Here is a 14629-nt window from a genome sequence, read left to right as displayed (position 1 = left end):
GGTGACCTCCAATCCCTGGGCCTTAACCCCCAGGATCCCTGGACCTGGAACGCCCATTAGGTCCCCTCCTTTCCGGCGAGAGGGCGGCAGAGGGCGCAGGCGCTCTAGCCGGACCCGGCGGGCGGGTGGCAGAGGGCGCAGGCGCCCTGGACAGAGCGGCCGCAGTGGGAACGGCCGGCAGGGGGCGCAGCTCTCTGGTCCGAGAAGCCCGGGCGGGGCACCCTGGCCGGGAGAGTAGAGGATAGGGGTCGGCTGGAGAACCGGCCCAGTGCGAGGCCGCGAGCAGTGGGCGGAGCCAGGGTGGGGGCGGGGCGAGGCGGTTCCGGAAGGAAGTGGTTCCGGGTCCCACGGCCCGGCAGAGGTGGCTGGGGTGTCGCTGCTGTGGGAGGCGGCGGCAGAGTGAGGGGCGAGGCCCGAGGGGCCGGCGGCGGCGGCGGCGGCGGCGGCGGGGGCTTCCCGGCCGGGTGAGCGGCTCGGGGGGAGGCGGGGCGAGGAGGCCTGGGCCCGCAGGGAGGGCGTGTCCGCCACCCAGGAGGGGCGGTTCTCGGGGTGGCGGATGGGGCAGCGGGGAGGATGCGGCGGTCCGACTCGGGTTCTGTTGGGACAGCTCCTCTGCGCCCCGTAGGTCCCTCGGTCAGCGCCTTCCCTTGGGCGCGGCGACCCGGCGCGGGTTTCCAGGGGACAGCTGCCCGGCGCCCCTGAGGTCCCTCGACAGGCACGGCGACCCGGGCACCTGCTGCCGCGACCCTGATCCTCCGCCGTCGTCGGGCAGGTTGCGGTCCCCGCGGTTCCTTGCATCTGTCAAGAGGGCGGGGGCCGGGAAGGCGGTGTCCGGGGACGGTGCCCTTGTCCTCGAGGCGGCCCTGGACGCGTCGCCTGCGGGGCCTGAACCGAGGACCCCCCCCCGCACCCCGCTTTGTCCTGGTGAGGCGCTCCTGCCGCGCAGCGGCATCTTCCTCTGTTAACGTCGAGAATGAGTAGTGAAGGCTGCTCATTATCCTGCATTGTAAAGTAAAACTTGTCTTTTTTGAAGCGTCTCCTGAAAATTGGCGCATCTCCTGTGCTTCTCTGGGTTGTATTGGGAAACTGGGCCAGTCGCTGTCAGGACTGTCCTGTTGGTAGGTCTCGAGGGAAAGAAATGGGAGAGAAACCTACCCCGTAAATATTTTCCTACTCAGGTGCTTTTCGAACTACCTATTAGGTGATTGCCTTTTTTTTTTTTTTTTTCCTGGAACAAATTACAAACTGCAGGTAGAAATCAGGAAGGCCTCTTTAGGCTCCTCGCCAGGCAGCCTTTTTAGCATTTTTCTGAATGTGAACAGGTCCGAACGACAGAGCAGAATTTGAAAAGAAAGGTTTTGCTGCAGATTCATAACGAGGGCTTTATTTTTCATTGGTATTTTAATGGTAATGGTATAACAATGTTTTATTTTTAATGTTTTTTTAAATGGCTACTAAAATTTTATTTTGAAATCACAGCTGTTTCAGTCACCCCCAAGAAACCTTTAAAACGTCTTATTAGAAACATTTTTATATATAGGAACATTTAGCCATTTATACACATTTCTAAGATAGAAATCACAATGAAGATACGTTGTTTCACTATTGCAAGTTCCAAGTAACCATGGTGAATATGGTTTCCCCATTCCAAGTAACCATTGTGAATGTGGTTATACACCTCCAGTCTTTTTCTATGCAGAGCTTAATACATGAGTTTTTCTAAAGTGAATTCTCTTTTGTAATTATCTTTTTCTGACTAGATAGCATGCCATTATATGGCTGTAATATTATAATTTATTTCATTGGTCATTCTCAGTTCTTCCCTATTAAAATACATTGTTGGGTAAATGTAAAAGTCCGCATATCTATGATTACTTTCGAATCTCACTCTGTCGCCCAGGCTGGAGTGTAGTGGCACGATCTCGGCTCACTGCAACCTCCACCTCCTGGGTTCAAGTGATTCCCCTGTGTCAGCCTCCCGAGTAGCTGGGACTACAGGCGTGTGCCACCATGCCCGGCTAATTTTTGTATTTTTAGTAGAGATGGGGTTTCACCATATTTGCCAGGCTGGTCTCAAACTCCTGACCTCCGGCGATATGCCCGCCTCGGCCTCGCAAAGTGCTGGGATTACAGGTGTGAGCCACCGCGCCCGGCCCATGATTACTTTCTAAGTGTACATTCCTAGATGATAGAATTATTGGGCAGAGTATGCACATAAGGGTTTTTTTTTTTAATGTGAATTGCTCAATTTCCCTCTGGAAAGGATATGCTGTTTTGCACTCCTACCAACAATCTGTGAGTGTCCTTACCCACACCCTAGCAAAAGGCAACATTTAAAGGGATTTCTATAGGAATACTTTTGAGCCATACTTGTACTCTCCAACCAAGTACAACTACCCCTCTCTAGTCATCACTTTTTTCTTATTTGTTGATAGCACTTCAGCTTCTCATCTTTTATTGCGCCTTTACTATTTTGGTAAAGAAAGCTTATCTAGGTGAGGCAAAGGCATAATAGAACAAACAAGAGATTTAAAGTTAGGATCCCCTTGAAATCCAGTATATCTGATTATCTTGAACAAGTCACTTAACTTTTCTAAGGTACTCTTTCCTCAGTGATGCATTAGGGGTTATAATACAGTTGCCTTACCTTTCTTAAGGATAATTTTAAGGGTCAATTGAAACATTCCTGGAAAGTACATTTAGACACAATTTGTCTTGTTGGTATTTTTAAAAATTATTTTTAATTTATTATTTTAAAATAGAGACAGTGTCTCACTATGTTGCCTAGGCTGGTCTCAAACTCCTGAGCTCGAGCGATTCTCCTGCCTTGGCCTTGCAGAGTGCTGGGATTACAGGCATGAGCCACTGCACCCGGCCATGTTATTACCATCTGGTAGAAATTTCAGAGCACAGAAGCATCTTGAGGTTCATACATTTTTTAAAGTAAATACCTTAATTCAAAAGGCTATTCTCTGATACCCTTTGCCCCCATACTCTTTCACTCCTTAAATTTGAAGTTTTTTGTTTTACTGCTGCCCTAGATTATATTCAAAACTTTATCAGGGTTATGAAATTAGATGAGTGAATGAATCTGCACAAATGTTGAAGGAGCAAATATTTAAAAGCGCTATATAAAGCTGAGAGGGACAGGTATAACGCTAAATAAAACACAGTACTTGGGCTCATGATAAATAAAACATGGTCTTTGTGCCCTGCAGGCTACATTATCCAGGCAGCAGAGGGCATAAAAGCTGCTTTCCAAATTTAGATGGCAATTTTAGATGTGATGCCTGATGTCAACTATTCTCAAGTATGCTAAAGCCCATTTCTGCTGACCAAGCACCTGAGCAAGTGACCGGGCAGCCTCCACAGGGTCATCTTTCTGAAGGTAGGATTCGCAAGGTGAGGAAGTGGTAGCATTATAGTCCAAGAACCTGGGTTCTACTTTCAGGTCCTCCACCTGGGGCAGATCAGTTAACTTTTTTGAGGCTGGCTTTATTCACTCGTGAAATGGAGGTAATTCCAGCTTCCTCATGTGTTTGTTGTGAGGATTACATGACATAGTACGTGTACAACACTTAGTAAACCAGGAACTGCTGGTACTCATGTCATCATTCTTACCCACTAGAGACTTAGCTTCCCCAGGAAAGAAAGTAGGTCTCTTCTAACTTTGTATTCCTACCCCCCAGCAGTCACTGGTACTTAGTCACGTTTGATAAATTAACATAGAATGTGACCACTGATAAAAATTCAGTTTGGGGGTGCCGGGCACAGTGGCTCACGCCTGTAATCCCAGCACTTTGGGAAGCCAAGGTGGACGGATCACCTGAAGTCAGGAGTTTGAGACCAGCCTGGCCAACATGGTGAAACCCCATCTCTGCTAAAAATACAAAAAGTAGCCGGGCGTGGTGGTGCATGCCTGTAATCCCAGCTACTCAGGAGGTTGAGGCATGAGAATTGCTTGAACCCAGGAGGCGGAGGTTGCAGTGAGTAGAGATCGTGCCACTGCACTCCAGCCTGGGTGACAGAGCAAGACTCTGTCTCTAAATAAATAAGTAAATTCAGTTTGGACCAATGAAGAAGGTAATATGTAAATATGGAATATTGGGAAAAATTGACCACGTTATTTGGAGTTAATGTTAAGGAATCAAAGGAAACATTGAACTACTTGGACTTAGACTCATCTCTGCTATGACTATCATTCTACTTTAGATCCCTAATGCCAGGCAAATAGTCCCTCCTTATTAAGAATAAATGTACTGGCTGGGCATGGTGGTTCATACTTATAATCCCAGCACTTTGGGAGGCTGAACTGGGAGGATCACCTGAGGCCAGGAGTTTGAGACTAGCCCTGGCAACATAGCAAGACCCTGTCTCTACAAAAAAATTTTTTAAAAATTAGCTGGGTATGGGGTATGCACCTATAGTCCCAGCTACTCAAAGACTGAAGCGAGAGGATCACTTGAGCCCAGGAGTTCAAGGCTGCAGTGAGCTCTGATTGCACTACCGCACACCAGCCTGGGTGAGGGGGTGAGACCTGGACTCAAGGGGAAAAAAAAAAAAAAAAAGAAACCGACTCAAGTTTCTCCCATTTTAAAACCTCATTCCTAGACCTCTAATCACCCTGCTGCTACCTAGTTTCTCTCTTCCCCTTCCCTTCCCAGCTGGACTGTTTGAAAGAGTTGTTAATAATTGGCTTTCTCAGTTTAGCCCTCAAGACATGTGTTAACACTTTTCATTCCTTTTATTTGATCTCTCTGCAGTATTTACCATGAAAGTCTCCCTTTTTGAAACATCCTTCTTTTGTTTCTGAGATTCTGTGTTTCAAGGTTCCCTTCTTCCTCCCGGGAAGTTCCTTCTCAGTTTCTCCTTTGCTGGTTCATCTTCCTCCAAAGGTTGATTTTCCGCAGGCTTGATCCTTCTTGTGCCGTACTGTCTCTGGAATAATTTATAGAGCATTGAGGCTATCTCGTGTTTGAAGATTTGGTAGAATTCCCTGTGAAACCATCTGGGCCTGACGCTTTTTCATGTGATATTTCCTTTATAACTTTCTCAATTTTTTTTTTTCTGTGGAAATTGGTCTATTTAAGCTTTCTAACTCTAATGGAGAAAATTTTAGTGATCTGTACTTTTCTAGCAAATTATTCCTTTCATCTGGGTTTTCAAATTTATTTGGTAGAGGTCTACAAAGACATCCTTTATTATTTTTAAATTTTTTCATCTTATTTCCTCCATGCCCTCATTTTGTGTTTCTGTGCTTTTCCCCTTTTTTCCTTAAGTTATCTAATGGTTTATCTATTTTATTTTGTTATTTTTTTCAAAAACTACAGAATTTTGAATTATTAATTATATCTGTTTTTCTGTTTTTTTCCCCTCATTCTTTTCTTCTACTTTCATCTTTTTTTGCTTGTTTTTTCCTGAGACAAGGTCTCTCGCTGTCACTCAGACTGACGTGCAGTCAGTGGCATTGTCTCAGCTCACTGTAGCCTCTACCTCCTGGGCTCAAGCAATCCTCCCACCTCAGCCTCCCAAGTAGCTGGGACTACAGTGGTGCACCACTACACTTGGCTAATTTTGATCATTTTTTTTTGTAGAGACAAGGTCTGCCCATGTTGCCCAGGCTGGCCTTGAACTCTTGGCCTCAAATAATCCTCCTGCCTCGGTCTCCCAAAGTGCCAGAATTACAGGCATGAGCCACTGTGCCTGGCCTACTTTCATCTTTATTATTTACTTCCATGTCCTTTCTTTTGGTTTATTTTATTATTTTTTAAGTTTCTTTTTTTTTGAGGCAGGGTCTCACTCTGTCGCCCAGGCTGGGGTGCAGTGGTCTATCATAGATCACTGTAGCCTTGAATTCCTGGGCTTTAGCAATCCCCCTGCCTCAACCTCCCGAGAAGCTAGGACTACAGGCGTGTGCCACCACGCCTAGCTAATTTTTTTTAAATTATTTTTTTGTGGAGACAGGGTCTTGTTATGTTTCCCAGGCTATTCCCAAACTCCTGGCATCAAGTGGTACTCCCACCTTAGCCTCCCAAAGCAGTGGGATTACAGGTGTGAGTGCACGGTGCCTAGCCTATTTTTAAGTGTTTTTTGACCTTGGAATAAAATTTACTTATTTTTATTCTTTCATTTTTACTAATAATTGTGTTTAGTGCAATGAATTTTCCTCTGATTACTGCTTTAAATGCATGCTATAAAATGGGATTTGTAGGCTGGTTCGAGTGCAGTGGTATTTACAACTAATCGATGACAACCAGTTACAGATTTCTTTGTTCCTTCTTCACTCCCGCTACTTCACTTGACTAGCCTTAAAAACATAAAAAAGTAAATAAAAAAGAATCTGATATGTAATGTTTTCAGTGTCGTTATTTCTTTAAAAATGTATAATTTTGGCCGGGCTCACGCCTGTAATCCCAGCACTTTGGGAGGCCGATGCAGGCAGATCACCTGAGGTCGGGAGTTTAAGACCAGCCTGACCAACATGGAGAAACCCCGTCTCTACTAAAAAAATACAAAATTAGCTGGGCGTGGTGGTGCATGCCTATAATCCCAGCTACTCGGGAGGCTGAGGCAGGAGAATCACTTGAACCTGGGAGGCGGAGGTTGCAGTGAGCCGAGATTGTGCCATTGCACTCCAGCCTGGGCAACAAGAGTGAAACTCCGTCTCAAAAAAAAAAAAAAGTATAATTTTAGTTCTAAAATACCCAGGAGTTGCTTAATAGTAGGCTATTAAATTTCTAGATGGAAGAGGCTTTCTGTTTTTTAAATTATCGTTAATAAATTCTAGTTTCATTGCATTATAATCAGACATATTGTTTGTAATATTTCCACTTTATTGAAGTGGAAATATTTTTTCTTTGTGACCTAATATATGATTATTTTGATGAATGTGGTGTGAGCAGTTGAGAAGAAACTGTATTCATTAGTATCAGAGTGTAGAGTTTGATAAACATTAGTAAGAGTTACTCTATTGAGTATGTTGTTTAGATTTTAGGTCTCCTTATTTTTGGTTCACCTAATATGTCTTGTACAAAGAATGATGTATTAAAGTCTCCTATTATTAGTGTGTTTCCAGTGTCTCCTCGCATCTCTTGTAGTTTTTGTCTCATGAAGGTGATTGCTGTGTTATGTTTATATAAATACATATATTTATATGTTATATCTTCATTGTGGGGTGTGGCTTTTAGGATTAAAAAGTGTCTTTTTGTGTCACAGTTAATGCTTTAGGACATTCTGCTTTGCCTGAGACCAGGATTGCCATCCCTAGTCTTTTTTTTTTTTTTTTTTTTGAGATGGAGTCTTGCTCATGTTGCCCAGGCTGGAGTGCAGTAGCACGATCTCGGCTCACTGCAACTTCCGCCTCCCGGGTTCAAGCGATTCTCCTGCCTCAGCCTCCTGAGTAACTGGGACTATAGGCGCGTGCCGCCACGCCCAGCTACATTTTTTTATATTTTTAGCGGAGACGGGGTTTCACGGTGTTTGCCAGGCTGGTCTCGAACTCCTGACCTGAGGTGATCCACCCGCCTTAGCCTCCCAAAGTGCTGGGATTACAAGCATAAGCCACCTTGCCCAGCTCCCTACTCTCCTTTTGTTTCCATTTGCCTCGTATACCTTTTCCAGCTATTTATTTATTTACTTATTTATTTAGAGACTGTGTCTCACTCTCTTTCCCAGGCTGGAGTGCAGTGGTGTGATCTTGGCTTACTGTAAGCTCCGCCTCCCGGGTTCAAGTGATTCTCCTGCCTCAGCCTCCTGAGTAGCTGGGACCGTAGGCGCATGCCACCATGCCCAGCTACATTTTTTTTATATTTTTAGTGGAGACGGGGTTTTGCCGTGTTTGCCAGGCTTGTCTTCTGACCTCAGGTGATCCACCCGCCTTGGCCTCCCAAAGTGCTGGGATTACAGGCATGAGCCACCATGCCCAGCTAATTTTTTTGTATTTTTAGTAGAGACGGGGTTTCGCCATGTTGGCCAAGCTGGTCTCGAACTCCTGACTTCTGGTGATCTGCCCGCCTGCCTCGGCCTCCCAAAGTGCTGGGGTTACAGGTGTGAGCCACTATGCCCGGCCTAACCTTTTATTTTTAACCATTCAGAATCACTTTGGGGCTGGGTGTTGTGGCTCACGCCTGTACTCCCAGCACTTTGGGAGGCCAAGGCAGGTGGATCACCTGAGGTCAGGAGTTTGAGACCAGCTTGGCCAACATGGCGAAACCCCATCTCCACTACAAATACAAAAAAATTTAGCTGGGCGTGGTGCTGCACACCTATAGTACCAGCTACTTCGGAGGCTGAAGCACGGGAATCGCTTGAACTTGGGAGGTGGAGGTTGCAGTGAGTGGAGATGGTGCTGCTGCAGTCCAGCCTGGGCAACAGAGCCTCCGTCTCAAAAAAAAAAAAAAAAGAAAAAGAAAAAAAAAAGGAATCACTTTGGTTTAGATATGTCTTTTGTATTGTAAAAGTTGTTGAGGTTTCTTCTGTTAGTCAAATTGAAAATTTTTATTGTAATAGGTGGATTAAGCCCACCCATATTTATTGTTAGGACTGAAAAATTTGACCTCAAATCCATCATAATATTTTATAATTATGTGTATTTGTTATCTTTGCCATTTCTCTATGCGAGGTAGATATTTTGCTCTTTTATTACAAAAATTAGGGTGTGTGTGGGGGTGTATTTAGGAAGGTTTGCATTTTTGTTCTAATCATTTACCTTTGTACTTACACCTTTTAAAATACCCTCACTCCTTTGTTTGCTTATTTATCTGTGCATGTGTGTGTGCATGCATGTGTGTGTGTGTGTGTGTGTGTGTGTGTGAAATTGCATCTGTGTAATCAAAGTAGGATAATGATAGACAACTGTGGAATTCTGTATCTACTTCGTGCTCCTCCTTACTGAAGAACTGGCAATAACAGATAACAGCTACCCACCGTGGCCAAGATAATAATCCATGATGGTCTCTTCAGGTCTACCTTCCCCTTCTCACTATTCTACTGATTGTGCTCTTTTTCTATGGGCTCTGACTTGGTGCGTTTCTGTGATGGGAGTGTGGCTTTTTTGTTTGTTTGTTTGTTTGTTGTTGTTGTTGTTGTTGGAGAGAGGGGGTTTCACTATGTTGCCTAGCCTGGTCTCTAACTTCTGGGCTCAAAGGATCTGCCTGCCTCTGCCTTCCAAAGTGTTGGGATTACAGGCATGAGCCACCACGCCCAGCCTGAGGCTTCTTTGTTGCAAAGGCTTTCCTGGGGAATTTTTATTCTTTGCATTTGTAAATGCTGAATTCACATTTAGTGTGGAATCTCTGTCAGTTGATTTTTTTTTCTGTAACAGCTTTGTTGAGATAGAATTAACATAACACAATTTACCCATTTAAAGTGTACAATTCAGTGTTTTTTAGTATATTCATAGAGTTGTGCAACCATCACCACAGTCTAATTTTAGAACATTTTCTTCACCCCAAAAAGAAACTCTGTGCCCATTAGCCATCATTTCTCATCCCCCCCACCCCTTCTCCCACCCAAGCAACCACCAGTCTACTTTTTATTTCTATGGATTTGTTTATTCTGGACATTTCATATAAAGGGAATCATATAATAGTGGTCTTTTGTGACTGGCTTCTTTCGCTTAGCATAATGTTTTCCAGGTTTGTCTGTGTTGTAGCATGTATTGGTACTTCATTCCCTTTTATGGTCAAATGATACATATTCCATTGTATAGTGTAGTATTAATATGCTCCTATGGATATTTGTATACAAGTTTTGTGTAGACATATGTTTTCATTTCTCCTGGGTATCTATCTAGGAGTGGAATAGTTGGGTCATACAGTAACTCTATGTTTAACTTGTGGGGGAACTGCCAAACTTTTCCAAGTGGCTACTCTATTTTACATTTCTACCAGGAATGTGTGAGGGTTCCAATATTTCTACATCCCTGAAATGCTTGTTATTTTGATGATGCCCAATTTATCCATTTTTTCTTTTGTTGCTTTGTTTTTTGTTTTGTTTTGATTTTTTTGTAGCAGCAATTGGAAATAACGTTGCTTTGTTTTTGATATCCTAACTTAAAAATCATTTCCTGATCCAAGATCACACAGATTATTTTTATGTTTTCTTCTAAGTTTTATAGATTTAACTCTTATATTTAGGTCCTTAATCCATTTTGAGTTAATTTTTGTATATGGTGTGAGGTAAGGTCAAACTGTAACCTTTTGCTTGTCGATATCCAGTTGTCTCAGCACCCGGTGTTGATTTGTTTAACCTCTTAATATCTGGTGTATCTATTTTTTCCTGCCAGTATCCCTTAAACCCACCTATTGTGTACATAGCAGTGGAACTGCTTCTACTGTTCTCTCTTGCTTTCTCTTCTTCTCCCATTTTCTAGTTGTACTTTCTTTTTTTAACTCTATCACAATGTGTAGCAATTTTTTTTTTTTTTTTGAGACGGAGTCTTACTCTGTCGCCCAGGCTGGAGTGCAGTGGTGCAATCTTGGCTCACTGCAACCTCTGCCTCCTGGGTTCAAGCGATTCTCGTGTCTCAGCCTCCCGAGTACCTGGGACTACAGGTGTGCAACACCACGCCTGTCTAATTTTTTGTATTTTTAGTAGAGATGGGGTTTCACCATGTTGGCCAGGCTGGTCTCCAACTCCTGGTCTCAGGTGATCTGCCCACCTCAGCCTCCCAAAGTGCTGGGATTACAGGTGTGAGCCACCACGCCCAGCCAATGTGTAGCAATTTTACACTAATCTTCCGCCTTCATCCTTATCTTTCTTTTAGTGTCTTATATGTACATTTACATATTTTTAAATGCTCACAATCAGTCCTTTTGCTGACATTTCCCCCATTTAGTTGAATAAAGCTCATCCTCCAGTATATTCCTCAGAAAGGGTTAGTGAGTGCAGAATTCCCTATACCCTTGTAAGTTGAAAACTGTTTTTCTTGTTGCCTTGATGTTTAAGGAACTTCATGACTGATGTAAAATCCTCAGCTCACATTACTTTCATTGAGTTTTATTTTTTAGTGCTGCTGTTTCTCACCTTGCTTTGTATTTTGTTTTTGAAAAATCTCATAATCTGATACTGATCCAGTTCTTTTGGACTTGTAAGTTATTTATTCTTTTTGCCTGGGAGCCTTGAGAATTTTATCTTTATGTTTGAAATCACATAGTTTTTATTAGGCTATATTTCAGACTTACTTGTTCTAGATTAATTTTCCAAGGTACCTGTGAGCCCTTAAATGTATAGATTCAGGTATTTTAGGTATTTTAAAATTTCCGAAATGTTTTCTTGCATTCTGAGCAAATTATCATTTTAAATATTAGTTTAGTTCTATTGTTTGTTTTTTCTTCTTCAGGGACTGCAATTATATGAATATTAGTTTTTTTCTCTACCTATTTGCTATTTCCACTACTTTCTCTCTGACCCTTTCTTTCCCTCTCCCCACTATTCTCTCTCTCTCTCCCTTTCCCTCTCCCTCAATGTCATTTTTATTTTCTCAGTTGTTTTCATGCCTGCCTTCAATGTTCCTTATTAAATTTTAATTTGAGTTTATTCTCTCTTGGGCACATTGTAATTTATTCCTCACTTTTGAGATAGTTGAGTCTTTTTCTCTCATTTTTTTTTCTTGAGTTCAGTTAACTTTTATTCTTTCATTTTTTCATTTTTTATTTGTTTTTCATCTATTTCTGTTCTTAGTTTGTGAATTTCTGATTCAAGGTAGGTTTTTTAATATCCTCAAATGCTTTTGAATATATTTAATTCTATTTGTAGTACAGGCATACCTCAGAGATATTGCGGGTTTGGTTCCAGACCACCACAATAAAGTGAATATTGTAATAAAGTGAGTCACACAATTTTTTTGTTTCCTGATGCACATAAAAGTTATGTTTATGCTATACTGCAGTTTGTTAGGTTTGCAAAAGCATTATGTCTAAAACAATACATACCTTAATTTAAAAATATATTATTGCTAAAAAAAAATGCTGATGGTCCTCTAAGCCTTCAGTGACGCATCATCTTTCTGCTGATGAAGGGTCTTGCCTTAGTTTTATGGGCTGGTGACTGATCAGGGGTTGGTTGTTGAAGGTTGGGGTAGCTAAGGCAATTTTTTTTGGGAGGGGGTGGAGTCTTGCTCTGTCACCCAGGCTGGAGTGCAGTGGCACAATCGTGGCTCACTGGAACCTCCACCTTCTGGGGGTTCAAGTGATTCTCCTGCCTCAGCCTTCCAAGTAGCTGGGATTATAGGTGTATGCCACCACACCTGGCTAATTTTTGTATTTTTAGTAGAGACGGGGTTTCACCATGCTGGCCAGGCTGGTCTCGAACTCCTGGCCTCAACTGATTCACCTGCATTGGCCTCCCAAAGGGCTGAGATTACAGGCATGAGCTACCACGCCCAGCCTAGGGCAATTTCTTAAAATAAGGCAACAATAAGGTTTGTTGCATCGATCAACTCTTCCTTTTACAAAAGATTTCTCTGGCTGGATGCTGTGGCTCACCCCTGTAATCCCAGCACTTTGGGAGGCTAAGGCAGGAGTATCTCTTGAGGATAGGAGATCAAGACCAGCCTGGGCAACAAAGTGAAACCCCATCTCTGAAAAAATATAAGACAAAAAATAAATAAATAGATTTCTCTGTAGCATAGATGCTGTTTGATAGCATTTTACTCACAGTAGCACTTCCATCAAAATTAAAGTAAACCTGTCAAACCCTGCTACTGCTTTATCAACTAAACATATGTAATATTCTAAATCCTTTTTTATAATTTCAACGATGTTCATAGCATCTTCACCAGGAGGAGATTCCAATCAAGAAACCACTTTCTTTGCTCATCTGTAAGAAGCAACTCTGCATACATCCAAGTTTGATCATGAGATTGCAGCAATTTAGTCACATCTTCAGGCTTTACTTCCTATTCTAGCTCTCTTGGTGTTTCTACCACATCTGCATTGACTTCCTCCACTTAAGTCTCGAACCCCTCAAAATCATCCATGAGAGTTGGAATCAACTTCTTCCAAACCCCTGTTAATACTGATATTTTGACCTCCTCCCATGAGTCATGAATGTTCTTAATGGCATCTAGAATGGTGAATCCTTTCCAGAAGGTTTTCAATTGACTTTCCCCAGATCCATCAGAGGAATCACTATCAATGGCAGCTATAGTCTTACAAAACGTATTTCTTAAATAACAAGACTTGAAAGTCAAAATTACTCCTTGATCTATGGGCTACAGAATGAATGCTGTGTTAGCAGGCACAAAAACAGCATTAATCTCCTTGTATATCTCCATCAGAGCTCTTGGGTGACCAGGTGCATTGTCAATGAGCATTAATATTTTGAAAGGAATCTTTTTTTTTTTTTGAGCAGTAGGTCTCAACATTGGGCTTAAAATATTCAGTAAACCATGCTGTAAACAGATGTGCTGTCACTCAGGCTTTGTTGTCCCATTTATGGAGCACAGGCAGAGTAGATTTAGCGTAATTCTTAAGGGCCCCAGGAATTTTAGGATGGTCAGTGAACATTGGCTTCAACTGAAAGTCATAGCTGCATTAGCCCCTAACAAGAGAGTCAGGCTGTCCTTTAAAGCATTGAGGCCAGGCATTTACCTAATTGTGAAAGTCCCATCTTCCAAGAGAAGGCTGTTTCATCTACACTGAAAATGTGTTGTTTAATGTAACCACCTTCATCAGTGATCTTCTGGATAACTTGCTGCAGCTTCTCCGTCAGCACTTGCTGCCTCACTTTGCCCTTTTATGTTATGGCGATGGCTTCTTTCCTTAAACGTCACAAGCCAACCTCTGCTAACTTCCAACTTTGCTTCTGCAGCTTCCTTACCTCTCTCAGGCTTCACAGAATTGAATGGAGTTAGAGTCTTGCTCTGGATTGGGCTTTGGCTTAAGGGAATGTTGTGGCTGGTTTGAGCTTCTATCCAGACCACTCAAACTTTCTCCATATCAGCAATAAGACTGTTTCACTTTCTTATTCATGTGTTCATTGAAGTAACACATTTAATTTCCTTCAAGAACTTTCCCTTTGCATCCACAACTTGGCTGTTTGACCCAAGAAGCCTAGTTTTTGGCCTTTCTCAGCTTTCGATGAGCCTTCCTCACTAAGCTTAATCATTTCTAGCTTTTGATTTAACGTGAGATGTGTGACTCTTCCTTTCACTTGAACATTTAGAGGCCATTTTAGGATTATTAGTTGACCTCATTTCAATATTATTGTGTCTCAGGGAGTAGGGAGGCCTGAAGAAAGGGAGAGAGAAGGAAGAATGCCCCATCAGAACACATACTACATTTATTGATTATGTTCGCATCTTATAAGGGCATGGTTCATGGTGCCCCCAATTACAATAGTAGCATCAAAGATCACAGATCACCATAACAGATATAATAATAGGGAAGAAGTTTGAAATACTTTGATAATTCCCAAAATGTGACATGACACAGAGACAAGAAGTAAACACATGAGGTTGGAAAAATGGCACTGATAGACTCGTTCAATGCAGGTTTGCCACAAACCCTGCATAGTAAAAAATTCTGCATTTGTAAAAAATGCAGTATCTGTGAAGCGCAGTAAGGCAGAGCACAATAAAATGAGATGTGCCTCTACAGACTTACTGTTTCCTTTTGCTTCATGGTTT

General features: G+C 42.5%; 1 protein-coding gene across 13 annotated transcripts in view; it reads left to right on the top strand.

Annotated features, from left to right (window-relative positions):
• The first annotated feature begins 336 nt into the window (after nucleotides 1–336).
• Nucleotides 337–14629, top strand: part of BCLAF3 (BCLAF1 and THRAP3 family member 3) — a 72100-nt gene continuing 57807 nt past the window's right edge. For 10 of the 13 annotated variants that reach the window (XR_010111206.1, XR_008622738.2, XR_008622736.2 and 7 more), the window contains exon 1: nucleotides 337–464. The gene's annotated coding sequence lies outside the window, so the exon portion shown is untranslated. Of the gene's footprint in view, nucleotides 465–533; nucleotides 1119–3218; nucleotides 3389–14629 lie in introns of those variants that run through there. The other 3 variants (XM_034949476.3, XM_063601581.1, XM_063601582.1) reach the window with 3 other exon arrangements.

This window comes from Pan paniscus, chromosome X (genome assembly GCF_029289425.2).
Source record: "Pan paniscus chromosome X, NHGRI_mPanPan1-v2.0_pri, whole genome shotgun sequence".
Lineage (NCBI taxonomy): Eukaryota > Metazoa > Chordata > Mammalia > Primates > Hominidae > Pan > Pan paniscus.
This window is presented reverse-complemented; position numbering and strand designations above follow the sequence as displayed.